This window comes from Haemorhous mexicanus, chromosome 16 (genome assembly GCF_027477595.1).
Source record: "Haemorhous mexicanus isolate bHaeMex1 chromosome 16, bHaeMex1.pri, whole genome shotgun sequence".
NCBI lineage: Eukaryota > Metazoa > Chordata > Aves > Passeriformes > Fringillidae > Haemorhous > Haemorhous mexicanus.
The window spans coordinates 16,083,411-16,096,428 of NC_082356.1; the positions used below are offsets into that span (position 1 = coordinate 16,083,411).

General features: G+C 50.6%; 1 pseudogene; it reads left to right on the top strand.

Annotated features, from left to right (window-relative positions):
• The window catches only part of LOC132334705 (zinc finger protein 850-like), a 1,130,993-nt pseudogene that overhangs the window by 487,159 nt on the left and 630,816 nt on the right, over positions 1-13,018 (top strand).

Here is a 13,018-nt window from a genome sequence, read left to right on the forward strand (position 1 = left end):
TAATCTTCTTCCTACATCACCTGGCAACATCCTTAAACAGTTCACCCTCTTTCCGTAGGGGATACACCCTCTTGTTTTCCCCTTAGTTCCTTCAAAAGCTCCTTGCCCATCCATGCTGGTTGTCTTCCCCGTCAGCCTGTCTTTCCACACACAGGGACAGTCTGTTCCTGTGCCTTCCAGACTTCTTTCTTGAAGTATGTCCATCCTTCCGGGACCCCTTTGTTTTTAAGGGCTGTTGCCCAGGGTACTCTCCAAATCAGTCTCTTGAACAGGCTGGATCTGCCCTCCAGAAGTCCCCAGTGGAAGTTTTGTTGATGTCCCTCCTTGTTTCACCAAATATTGAGAGCTCTGTTATTTCACAGTCACTGTACCCCAGACCATGGTGAACAGATGAAGTTCATTTAGTCATTAGGGAATTTCCTGGTGATATCCAGTACCTGGACCCCAGGGAGGCAGCAGACTGTCCTGTGGAATGGATCCAGTCAACGCCCAGCGCCCTCCATTCCCCTTAGAAGGGTGTCACCTACTACCACTACCCTTCTTTTCTTCTCAGTACTGGAGGCTGTGATCTGTCTGACAGACCAAGTGCAACTGGGAGACTCTCCAGACAGAATTTTTACTTTATTGTCACCTGCCTGACCCTCTGGAGCCCGGGCCTCATACCTGTTCTGTCAGGGCACCTGGGCAGGTGATGGGGTCAGGACGGAATTTTTTTACCTCCCCAGCAGAGATCCATTTCCATTCCCCACTGTCACCTAGGTCTCCTTCTTCTGCCTGATCCCAAGAAGGGCAGGGCTCCTGTAGTTCCTGCTGAGCTTCTCTCAGGGTTGAATGGGTGTAACTCCACCAATTTATTTCTGTTTCACTCTCCCTAATGCTCCCCAGCCTTTCCACTTCTTCCTTAAGCTCTGCCACTGGACAGAGCAGACTATTCAGCTGCTCACACCACACACAGGTGTCTTTTGCACTGTCCTCTGATATTAGCAGCAGGCTCAGACCCTCCCTGCAGCCTGGGGCCTGGACAGCTGCATCCTTCCTGGGGGGTTCTCTTTGAGTTAGTACACTCCTGCTGGCAGCAGCAGCACCAGTGGCTTTTCATCATTTGTGAACCATAGCTGGGAACAAAAAAAAAAAAAAAAAAGCAGAAAGAAGAAAGAAAGAGAAAAAAAAAAAGGCAAGCACTTCACAAACAGCAAAAAGACAGAACCCACTACACAAGGAGGGTGGTTGGCTGCAGCCTTTCTGCTCAGCCATGCAAAAACTAAAAAAACACCATGCCAAAACTGCTGGGCCAAAACTGCTGTGGCAAGCCCCTGTTTGCTGCAAGCCAGGTTGCTTGCACTCCCCAGAGCCATTTTAAATTGCCTGCAAAGGACCAGGAGATCCACCCTTGCCCACCTGAATGGCTGGTGAGAGGGTCCTTTAGTGCCCTGGGCTTCTTGGTTTTCCACTGTTCTCGATCTCCTTACACAGTGTCTGACTTCCATACAAGCTTTGTGTGTTAAAAGAAAATCTCATGACCTTCTCTAGCTACTTCCCTGGGCTGTTTATTTTCATTTTTTCCCACTTTCCTGCCTCAGCCTGGACCCCAAGTGATCCACTTTCCCCTCAGAAGCAACTAGGTGTCCCCAAAGTAAACTTCAGCCTGGTTTTGGTTTTGTGGGTTTTTTCCAATTACATCTGTTTTCATGCTAGTTTGTGTCCTAGACTGTCACCAGGGCATTTTGTTCTTCCTTATTTCCAGTCCTAGGCATGCATGTAGCCCCAAGGCCACCGTCCTGCTGTCAGAGCAGCTTTTGAGATGTCAGAGCAGAGAGGACTTTTTTATGAGAGGAGATAGTGCAGGATCTTTCCCTCTCAGGACATTCTACTACCATGCACTGGGATGGGAGCCAAAAAGCTCTGGATCATGAAAAGGTGTCTCCAGGAGTTTGCTGTCTCCCTCCTGCACAACAAAGTCCCTTTCCCTCTCAGAGCTTCTGTTTTCATGCATATAAAACCTTGAATGTCACTCTGAAGGGGTGTGGTGCCTGAGTTCATCAATTTCCTTTGGAAGTGCTCTGGGATGCTCTTGTGAAAGGCAGAGTAGGACACAGGGCAGGTCCAAAATGGAAGGAACAACGAGTGATGCTTGCGAAAAATGCCAATCACTTGTTTTAAAGTTCTTAAAAGTTGAAGAGTAATAAAATAGGTATAAAAATAGTAATAAAATTAGAGTAATAAGAATTTGGATAATTAGAGGTAGGACAATAAAGGACAATAAAAAAGACAAGAATTACAGATGTCTGAGTGCTCTGCTCTGCAACAGAACACACTTTGCTAGCAAAGGATTAACTCTTAAAAGCAATAGCCTGTTGCATATTCATATATCGCATAAATGATATAAACATTCTTTTCAAACAAAGGGTTATTGTCAACTTTTTCCCTCATCTTGCAAATGGATCATCTTGGTCCTTCGAAATCTGGTTCTCCCTGATAAGGAGGCAATAATTCTTTTCTTGGGTTTTTTGGTGTCTTGTTGCTGTTATCCCTCCTTGAGCTAGTTAGAAAAAGTATCTTACATCACATAGTTTCTGTAGCCTAAAACTATATTCACCACACTACTTAAAAAGATTAATATAGCACTACAAAAAAAGGATTACTACAACATAGCTTTCCAACATAACACACATAGTACTCATTTTAATATTTGCAAAGAGCCAATCATATAATATGCATTTTTCACAGTACTGGTAACACGTAGCTGCAAGCCAGCTTCGTCTCCCCTTCCCGGGGAAGTCCTGCTCTATGATCTTTATCTGCCTCCCCAGCAGCTCAGTGGTAGGGAAAGCCACCTGAAGTGGCTGGTGGATTCTCCCTCAGTTTTGGCAGAGGCTTTGAGACAGGAGGGTCTCTTGAGGGACACTGGCTTTGGAAACCTCTCCTGAGCTTGCAGGTGTGGAGTAAACCTACCTGCTGGGCCAGGAACAACAAGTAATCCTCTGATCCGTCTGGGAGCCCCACGGCTTGGGGTCAGGCCTTGCTGGGGAGCTGCTGCTTGTGAGAAATAGCCACTCCCTTTTCATAAGTTTAGAAAGGTTTATTAAACCTTATCAAAAATACACCAGAAGACTGAATAGAGAAAATGTTATGGTGTTGGGAGCAAAGCATTCTCCTCACCCTGTGCTCACCCACACAATGGAGGTTTCGCCTTTTAACCCTTTAGCCCCTCCCAAAATTCTGTCCATTGACTCCTTCTTCACTGTCCAGTAGTAGAGTTTACTTCCTCAAATCTTGATTGGAGGTCAGATGTCACCGTATTGACAAGCTGACCCTCCCAAATATCCTTGATAACAATTCAGAGGGTGAAAAAAAATTTTATTAACCTATAGACATGACATTTGTCAGTTAACTGTGAGAGTCAAACATTGTGGCATTCACATTCTCGGAACAGAAACACATAATTCTGTCTCTCAAGGCTTTTTTCCTGGAGAAACACAGAAGAAAGAAAAAACAATTCTTATCTCTACTTGCTGCTTCTGTTGTTTTTGCACATGTGGAATGTGTTAGGAAGATTTTTTAGCTAAAGTGATTTTTCAGTTGGATTCTGCTGAAGATTGTTTTGTTTCCTTGGCCAATTGGAAAAAGCTGTGTCCTGGCTGTCTGGAGAGTCATGAGTTTTCTTCAGTATTCATTAGTATTCATTGTCGTGTAGTATGTATCTTTAAGATAGTGTAGTATAATGTAATCTAACATAGTTTAACAAAGCAATTGTTCAGCATTGTGAATCAATGGAGTCAGGTGCCAATCATTCCCTGCCTTGGGGCACCCTGCTTTTCAATAAATCATCACATTACTCATCTATCACACTGCTGCTCCCTCCCCAAGTGCTTTCCTTTCCTGCACTCACACTTCTCTCTGCCAATATGTGGCTTCTTAAACCATCTGCTGGCTTTGATCTCTCCTGTGGCTGCAGGCATTGTCGATTCCTGTGGACGCGGAGAGAGCTGTGGCTGGAAAAAATTAACAGAGGAAAGAGAAACAGAAAAGGAGAAGGGCTCTAGTGAAGATCGTGCTGTCCTCCTGAGGCTCCCGGGGGAGATGGCAAAGTTGCACCAAGACCCCATGCTGTTCTCCGATGACATTTTTTTCATTGAGCCAATGGTAAGTGATAGCTGAGAACCCCAATTTCCTCCTCTTCATCCTCCTCCTCATCCTCCTCCTCCCCACCCCCTTTTTCCTCCAACCCACTCTACCCCCGGCTGCGGTCACTCAGCAGATCCTCAGCTGGCTCGATGTGCTGGGAGGGAGGACATCAGCTTTCTGGTGCACCTGCAGAGCTCACCTAAAATGCCGAATGCTAAAAGCACTTCTGCCCTGGAGGCTCAAGGCAGGGCTGGGAGTCTGAGAAAGCCAGCTCTGCTGCCAGGGCTCCAGCTCAAGGGCGCTCTGTGCGTGGCCTTGCAGTGTCCACAGGGAGCAGTTATTGTAGGTAGGGGCTCCCCAACACATGGGGTTCAGCAGAGGGTGTTGGAGCACTGCCAGCTCACACACAGACCTGAAGCTTGCAATGGTTTGCTGGGAAAATGAGGCCAAATTCAGCCCAAGGTTAATCATGGAAATGCCAATCCCCTCCTGTAAGCACACCTTGCACTATTTCTCTGTATCCCTTCCAGTGTCCTCTGAGAGCCTGGACACAAGGGTGGAAGGTTTAAATGGGCCTTTGGAGTTCTCCTGCACACAGGGACAGAAAACCTTTTCCTTTTCTGTTTGTGCAAGCAAACTGCCGTGTGCTCCCATCAACCAGAGCCCTGATTCTGAATGCTGGCATTGTGAGAGACGACGAATGCCTGGTGTGTGCACAGTGCAAAATCCCTTCTCATCCTGGAGTAAAGCCCAGAATAATGCCAACCTCTGCTTTCTTTCAAAACAGCTTAACTAATATTTTTATTTCCAAGGAAGGGGATCATGTTCTCTTCTTGTGAAGAGCCACCAGGGCACAGTGGCAGTTGCATCCCACTGTAGCTGACAGCAGCATGATGTGACCAAGAGCTTGTGTCAGAGCAGTAGGAATATTGTGGAGAGTGGGAGCTGATCAGCTGAGCATTGAGAGCTTCCAGCAGTGTGTTGAGCTGGGTTTGGAGTGTTTCCTTGGGCTCCTTGTGTTGTTCACTCCTCACTGATGCTCTAAATAAAGGCTTACAGGACTGTGGTTGAAAACAAGAAATGTGAAGTTTGAAGATAAGTGTTTTGCTGTCTCTTTCTGTTGTAGGAGGGAGAAATTGGGCCGAATTGTTCAACTGAAATCAAGGTGACCTTCAAACCCCTGGAAACACTGGAGTATCAAAGTGTGGCTTACTGCAGCATCTCAGGTGCAGCTCCTTTGCCCTGCTTCTCTCAGCCTCAGTGAAGCCATGGTGCAAGCCTGAGCCCCCTGGGCTCCCATGGAACTGCTGGGAAGAGTCCCTGGTCAGCAGGGCACTGCTGGCACATCCCCCCGGCCCTGCATCTTCCAGGGAGTCTCCCGTGCAAGGCCAGGGTTCAGAATCCTGTGTCTGGGTTACTGATCCCAGAACAACCCAGACGGTGCAGGGAGAGGTTTTCATGCCATGGCTTTGCCAGCATTTCCTCAAAGGCCAGAGAGCTCCAGAGCAGAACAGCTTGAGTGAACAAGCACAAAGCCCCTCCAGGCCACTGGCCTCCAGGAGGGGTCTGTTTGACATGGATCCATCATCAGGCAGCAGGAGCTGAGTTGGAAATGTGTTCCCTGAGGCTGGATCACCTCCCAGTGCCCAGACACCACCAGAGCAGAGGTGGCTGAGCCCCCCTGAGCCCAGGGTGTTGGTAGAAGGAGCATCCTTGGCCAGCACCCGCTTCTCTCCCTGTGTGGGAATTGGCCCCTTGCAGCTCTGTTGGTGGGCGGCTGGCACACACGCGTGGCCGTAGCCGGGGTCAGCTGAGCGGTTCGTGCAGGGGAGGGTCCCCCTGGGGGGGGTTCCTGGGCCAGGGCCCCGCCTTGGCCGCCACCTAGCAACCAGCTTAGAACTGGTGCAGAGCAGGGGAATCTGACTGTTAATCAAAGCATCGCGAAGGCCCGAGGTGGTTGTTGACACGATGTGATTTCTGCCCAGTACTCTGAATGTCAAAGTGAAGAAATTCAGTGAAGCGCGGGTAAACGGTGGGGGTTACTATGACTCTCTTAAGGAGAGCACCTGCCCTCCCTGTCGTTGACCTCGCCACCCAGCGATAGTTTCACAAAACCACTGAAAGAAAAAGTTGGCACAGTTTTTTGCTATTGCACAGAGCCTTGTCCACGGGCTATTGTTGGACAAAGTTGGCAGCTCGGGAGAGGGCCGACTGCTAACTAATTCCACTTTCACTTGGACATGTCTCTTAATTTGTTAACCGGATTTGACAAGATGGTGCAGTCTTTGGCTTTGCGGTACATATCTACTGCCACTCAAACTGACCCATCAGATCTGTGGGTCAAATGTTGCCTTCTGCTATAAGGCAAGGCGACCTGGTTTCAAGGGACAGCACGGCGACCCAAACTCACCAGGGTCACTCGGGCCAATGATGGATGCAGACACCAATGTGGTAGACAGTCAAAAGACCTTTATTGTCTCATCTCGTAGGGTTTTATAGTCTAGGGAGCTTCACTACGTCAGAGGGGGGTCTGCAGTACTATCTATGGTTAGTAAGGAGTGGAAAGTTACTAGCGTTAGGGGGGCTACATTCCTGGTTACATTCCTAGGGTGATCTCTTATCTCAGGGGATTAAGGGAAAAGGAATCCTGCCACTTTCCGTCACATCGCGTGATCTTCCGTTCGCCTGTCCCTATCTACCACAGTCAAAGATGCCGTTGTTCCATCTATACCCCCTCTGCCCAGGGAAGAGGGACTCAATCTGGTGTGTTTGGAGTTTGTTAACTCCACAATGGTGATAGAGGAAAGGTTACACCAAGGAGTTGGATGGGAGGGCTTGGCACAGTTTCCTGAGCCCTATGAGATCTCCCCTGTTGGGGCTGCCCAGGATGACGAGTACACAGCTAGAGGCACAGAAGGGCCAAAAACACCCGAAGCTCTTCCTGGGCCCAGTGGTGACGGTGCAAGGAGTTGAACACCTGTCTTGTCCATCCCGGACGAAAAAGCAGCTTGTCCGCACTGTGATACCCGGTTCACTAGGATGTCAGGGCCGATTGACCATCTTAAGAGGGCGCACGGGCAGAAGAAAGTCATCTTCAGATGCTCGAAATGTGGTAAACAAAATCTTAAATACCACAGCATCTCCTGCCATGTCCCACGCTGCAAAGCGGAGGTACGTGTGGCTCCCACTGGCGAGTGGGCCTGTGAGGTATGCCAGTGTGGGTTTACGACCAAGGTAGGCCTGAGCCAGCACCAGAGGATTAGACATCCTCTTGTGAGGAATGTGGAGCGGATTGTGGCGTCCTGCGGTATTCCGTGGTTTTCCTGGGCCCTGTATGAGTCCAAATCCGGCTAGCCCACACGGACCCGCATAGACGAAAGTAACAGACCAGAGGCGCTCTTCTCCACGTGGGTGCAAGTATCTTGTTTATTGGCTTGGTGGCAAGACACTCTGGTGACGGGGCCACCCAGGTAGAAAAGAGGGCGTGGGACTCTCACACAAGAGGTTTTATACCCTAGGGGATGGGGGCAGGGGAGAGAGGACCAGGGCCAATGGGATGCCATTGGCGAGGGGCAAGGTACCTATGGGACAGACCACCCAGGTGTCTATAACAGGGGGGGTGTAAGGGGGAGACCATGTGATGAGGGAGGGGGGAAAACCCATCTACCTGGCCCAACATGCTCAGTAAAAATTTCCCATCACCCAGTGCAACAACTAAATAAACTATTTAGTGCAATACAGCAGCGTCCCATCCTAAGGAGTCATCAGCTCGAGGGGCTTACAGATGTGTATGGACTGAGGAGGAGGAGGCTCTCCTGGTGCAGTTGGTGGAAAAGTTTGCCGGTAATCGCAATATTAACCAGTTTATTGCGGAGCACGTGCCATCTAAAACCGCGAAGCAGATCAGCGATAAGCGGCGCCTTCTGGCGAGAGGTCCCTTCGCTAAACATCGAGTTGAACCAGAGGGCGGGGCTGTACAAGGCCCCGGGTCTGCTAAGTCGTGTAAGGAGGGTCACTTGAGGCTCCAATACCGCAGGGTCATCGAGGCGGGGTTATCGGCAGGCAGATTCACTACGTACCGGGAAGCCTTCAGGAAGGTTCTTGATGGGCAAGATCCACAGCAGGTGGTGAACGATGTTTATGATGAGTTTCTTGGTGTTCTGGTTGGGGCAGGCCAGAATGTTAAATCTGCTTCCAAGGGTCGAAAGTCGCAGGCATCCAGAGGCTGGAAGGCATCCAAAAGACCAGCTAATTGGATGCGAAAGAGGGCTATTAAGAGAGGTAAATTTCTGAGATATCAGATGTTATACGAGTTGCATAGAAGGCGTCTTGCGCGTATTATCTGGGACAGCATGGAAGCCTTGCAGTGCCTACTTCCATCTGGTGTTGTCCATGAACACTTTAATAAGCGATGGGATACATCTGTCGAGTTTGGTGGCCTTGTTAATTTTCCTCAGTATATGGAGGCCGATAATACCATGTTTGAGGCCTTGATTACCAAGAAAGAAATTGTAAGAACCTGAGTGAGATGTGTAAAACCTCCGCTCCCAGACCAGATGGGATTACGGTGGGTCATCTTATTAAAAAAGACCCTAAGCTCTCCCGGTTTACTGCGATCTACAACGTCTGGTTGATTGCCGGTACAATCCCAGACGCGCTGCGGGACTGCTGGACGGTTTTGATACCCAAGTCTGTTGAGGTGAGCAGACTTGGTGATATCAATAACTGGAGGCCTATCACCATTGGGTCGACGGTGATTAGGCTATTTTCCAGGATCGCTACTGCGAGATCGTCCTGGACATGTCCCATTAACCCCCGGCAAAGGGGCTTTATCTGCGCGTCGGGTTGTGCCGAGAACCTCAAGCTGCTACAACTTGTGGTTAAAAGATCAAAGCGGGAGCATAAACACCTGGGGGTGGTGTTTGTGGACAAATTGCCAAGGCCTTAGACACTGTTTGTCACCAGCATGTAACTGAAGGTCTGAGGCAGGGAGGTGTGGATTCACACGTGTTGCATTTGGTAAGGGAGATGTATCGTGACATTAAAACGTGCATCTCCATCGGAAAGGATAAAACAGATCCCATTTACATTCGTTGGGGTGTCAATCAAGGCGACCCTATGTCACCTTTGCTGTTCAATTTGGCGATGGATCCCCTTCTATGTAAACTCGAAAATGAAGGTCAAGGGTTCCAGCATGGAGAGTGGAAAGTTACGGCCATGGCATTTGCTGACGACCTGGTGCTACTGAGTGATTCTTGGGAAAGCATGCAACGTAACATCAAAATTTTGGAGGCCTTTTGTCAGCTAACAGGTCTACATACTCAGGGGGAGAAATGTCATGGCTTTTACATCAAGCCAACCAGGGACTCATATACCATCAACGATTGTCTCATATGGGTAATAAATGGATCCACCCTAAACATGATCGACCCAGGGAGTTCAGAGGAATATCTTGGCAGGTGGGTTGATCCTTGGACTGGTTTTGCGGATTCTGGATTACCAGAGAAACTTGCAGACTGGCTCCAGCGGATTGGGTGTTCATCCCTGAAGCCTCTTCAGAAGGTCAATATACTCAGGACTTATACCATCCCGAGACTGATCTATCTGGCTGACCATACAGAGGTCAATGTGGGCCTCCTCGAATCCCTTGACCTGTCAATTCGAAAAGTGGTCAGGGAGTGGCTTCACCTCCCACCGAGTAACGTGCGATGCAATCTTGTATTCGAGTTTTAAGGATGGTGCTTTGGGTATCATCAAGTTGGCGGCGCTAATTCCAAGCATACAAGCGCAGAGACTTCATAGACTGGCTCAATCTTTGGATGAGGCTCTTGTTGGCTTTTTAAAGGATGAACAGCTAGATCAGGTGTTTGAGAGACTATGGATAAAAGCAGGAGGGAGACAAGAGTCCATCCCGTCGATTTGGGAACCCTTACCAGAGGCTGGTGGTGGTGGTGTTGAGGCCCAGTCGGAGTGGGAGGCACCCACTTCCAAAGTCCGCTATCCAAGACCCTGCAATTGGCGGAAAATTGAGTTTGAGAGGTGGGTACATCTGGTTGCTCAAGGCCACGGTATTGAGAATTTAGTGAATGATGTCATCAGTAATGCCTGGATAAGGCAGTATAAGGGCATACCTCACCGAAAACTTATAACGGCCCTCCAGCTCAGAGCCAATGTCTACCCGACACGTGAATTCCTGGCAAGGGGTAGGCATGAGTAAGCATGAGGAAGCTGTTCGATCCTGCAGACACTGTGGAGCTAGATTTGAAACAGTGGCCCACATTGTCGGCAATTGTCTAATTACTCAGGAGGCCAGGATTAAAAGACATAACATCGTCTGTGAGGTACTTAGCCTGAGGCTAGGGCGGAGAATTGGACTGTCTTCCAGGAGCTGCACTTGAGAGATAAAGTTAATGAACTGTTTAAGCCGATTTGATCTTTGTTAAGGGGTCCAAGGCGGTAGTGGTGGACGTGACAGTGAGGTACGAGCACTCTGACTCCTCACTGAGGGAGGCTGCCTCAGAAAAGGCGAGGAAGTATCAACACCTTCACCTACAGATCCAACATCTGACTAATGTAAAAGATATAGACTATGCTGGCTTCCCCATGGGGGCCCGTGGTAAATGGTTTGGCAAAAATGCTGAGCTGCTATCGACCCTTGGCCTCTCTAAAACGAGGCTAGAGAGGACTGCTCGGGCCCTGGCATCTACAGTACTTTTTGCCTCTGTAGATGTTGTGCTTTTTGGGTTTTAAGCAGGAGGTGTCAGAAAAGTTACCACAGGGATAACTGGCTTGTGGCGGCCAAGTGTTCATAGCGACGTCGCTTTTTGATCCTTCGATGTCGGCTCTTCCTATCATTGTGAAGCAGAATTCACCAAGCGTTGGATTGTTCACCCACTAATAGGGAACGTGAGCTGGGTTTAGACCGTCGTGAGACAGGTCTGATGATGTGTTGTTGCAATAGTAATCCTGCTCAGTACGAGAGGAACCGCAGGTTCAGACCCCTGGTGCGTGCGCTTGGCTGAGGAGCCACTGGCGCGAGGCTACCATCTGCGGGCTTATGACTGAACGCCTCTAAGTCAGAATCCCGCCTAGACGTAGCGATACCGCAGCGCCGCCGGCGCCTCGGTGGGCTCGCGATAGCCGGCCGCCCGCCCGCCCGCCAGCAGACAGGCCCGGTGCGGAGCGCCGCTCGTGGTTGGGAATGGAGGGGCGGACGGAGGTGGCGCCGCCTCTCCCCCGTCGCGTACCGCATGATCGTGGGGCACCCGGCGCTAAATCATTCGTAGACGACCTGATTCTGGGTCAGGGTTTCGTACGTAGCAGAGCAGCTCCCTCGCTGCGATCTATTGAGAATCAGCCCTCGACACAAGCTTTTGTCGCCTAGGTCTCTCTCACGAACACTCAGGGGCCAGCCTGCCGCGACCTCCGGCGTTGCAGGCGCAGTCTGCCTTTTTCCTCCTCTTCCTCCGAGGTCTCCTTGGCGGGCTGGGGCTGACAGCGGTCCCCAGTGGCGCGGGCCCGCAGGGCACCCGCGCCCGCACGGTCCGCCTTCACGCTCTTCTCCGCGCGGGTCTTGGACCCGATACGCGGAGTCCAGGGGCTGGGGCAGTGAGCCGAAAGGGCCGCGTATTGCCAGCGCAAGAGAGAGGCCCCGCCGGGCCGCGTGGCCTCGACTTCCCTCTGCACAGGTCCCGGGCCCGATATGTGGGGCGGGGGCTTGGCTTCGCTGGCAGGGGCGGCGGCGGCGGGTCTCCCGACACCACGCGCGAGGGCGCGTGGTGAGGGGGGAGGCCCATTTGCTGCCGTCTCAGGTCATGGGAGTAGACCTGGTGTCCACGGGAAAGGCAACCGGCGGCGGAGGAGGCAGCGGAGGCGGGATCCAGGTGGCGGCGGGATCCTGGCGCACGTTTCTGGCAGCCCCGGGCGCACTACCGGCCCGGGGCAGAGGGAGAGGACCTCCGCCGCGACCTCCTCCCTCCCATCCGAGCACGGTATACGTGGCTGTGACTTTCCTGAGGCAGCTTGGGTCAGTACAGCTACTAAATGCGGTGAAACAAATTCCTCGGCAAAGGGCTACATGGCTTTTTGTCTGAAACCTGGCCCCCGGTTTCAGAGAGGGGCAAAAAGTTTGGAGATGGACTTCAATTCGAAGGTACAAAATCCGGATCTATTCCTTTGCGGGGGGTCTGGGGCCCACCGGTCTGCCTGTCAAGGGTATCTGTGGACACTCAGACTTCCCACTCCGAGTGGGTAGACCTGTTGTCCAGGGGTCTACCCGGCACAAATTTTTCTGACCCCCAGCAGGTAGACCTGTTGTCTCAACTTTACTTAACATCTAAACCCACATATTTGGCAGAAAATTAATTGAATTTGCTGGTAAAGTTTCCTTTAGAGCTCTATCGGTCGGACTTGCATGTGCATGAGGGTGTTCATTTTTCTGTGGATTGGGAGGTGTTGAGCAGGCTGCCTGAGGTGTACGAACAACTTGCACCACAACCGTGTGTGGGAGAAAATTTAGATTTTTCTAGCCCTCCGCGAGACAGTTTTGAAACGTTTGTACCTGAGGAGGAAAGGGGGGAGAAGGCGTGTGTGAGCACACTGGAAACATTGCCTCCAGTGCCCGGTAAGCCCAGGGAGCAAACGCCAGATGACATCGTGAGGGTGAGTGTTCCTGACAAAAATCCACCTTGTCCTTGCTGTGGTATCCAGGTCAACTCTGTGTTGAACCTGATCGAACATCTTAAGGGGTTGCATGGGGAAAAGGAGGGTTTGCTTTCGGTTTGTGAAATGTGGAAAGGAAAATACTAACTATCATAGTGTGGTTTGTCATTTCGCAAAATGCAGGGGTCCAGAAATTGTAAAGGCTCCAGCAGGCGAGTGGATCTGTGAGGCA